We start from the raw sequence: 518 nt of genomic DNA on the forward strand, positions 1-518 counted from the left end.
TCATAGAGCCACGGTTTCACTTGTTATGACTAAGATTTGTAGTGCTCGCTTCAGAACTGGTGGCTGACCTCTAGCTAGGACTCCGATGGGTAAACTGAGCATTTCAGTAGAGCTGGGTGATTTGGCAGAAAAGACTGGAGTACGTTTTAAATACCTACAATGCACCATTTACAGGCAGAGGCGGCTGACTCATTGCCTGGATCTCATCATTTTTACTGTGTTCTATATGGTCCCAGACTAGACCACTGTACCAGAAAGTCTCACGAGTCTGACAAAAAGAGTGGCTTAAAAGAAAACAACAAAACAAAATCCAAAAATACATTATCATGGAGTAGTCCTCCGCCTAGGGTGCCATGGTAGTAGCTGCTAACACATGGGGTTCCCATCCTCTCAGATTTTCAACCCAACGTGGTCAACATCAGGGTCCAATGGGACTAACCTCTCCTCGCGCCATTATCTCACAGCGAGCGGTCTTCCAACAGGTAAAGAAACACATTCTGCTGCCTCTCTCCACCTGA

The 518-nt window shown here is 46.1% G+C and overlaps 1 protein-coding gene across 1 annotated transcript in view; it reads right to left on the bottom strand.

Annotated features, from left to right (window-relative positions):
- RAB11FIP2 (RAB11 family interacting protein 2 (class I)) overlaps window positions 1–518 on the bottom strand; it is a 33577-nt gene that overhangs the window by 7658 nt on the left and 25401 nt on the right. The window lies entirely within an intron of this gene.

Source organism: Myotis davidii, unplaced genomic scaffold (assembly GCF_000327345.1).
Source record: "Myotis davidii unplaced genomic scaffold, ASM32734v1 scaffold72, whole genome shotgun sequence".
Classification (NCBI taxonomy): Eukaryota; Metazoa; Chordata; class Mammalia; order Chiroptera; family Vespertilionidae; genus Myotis; species Myotis davidii.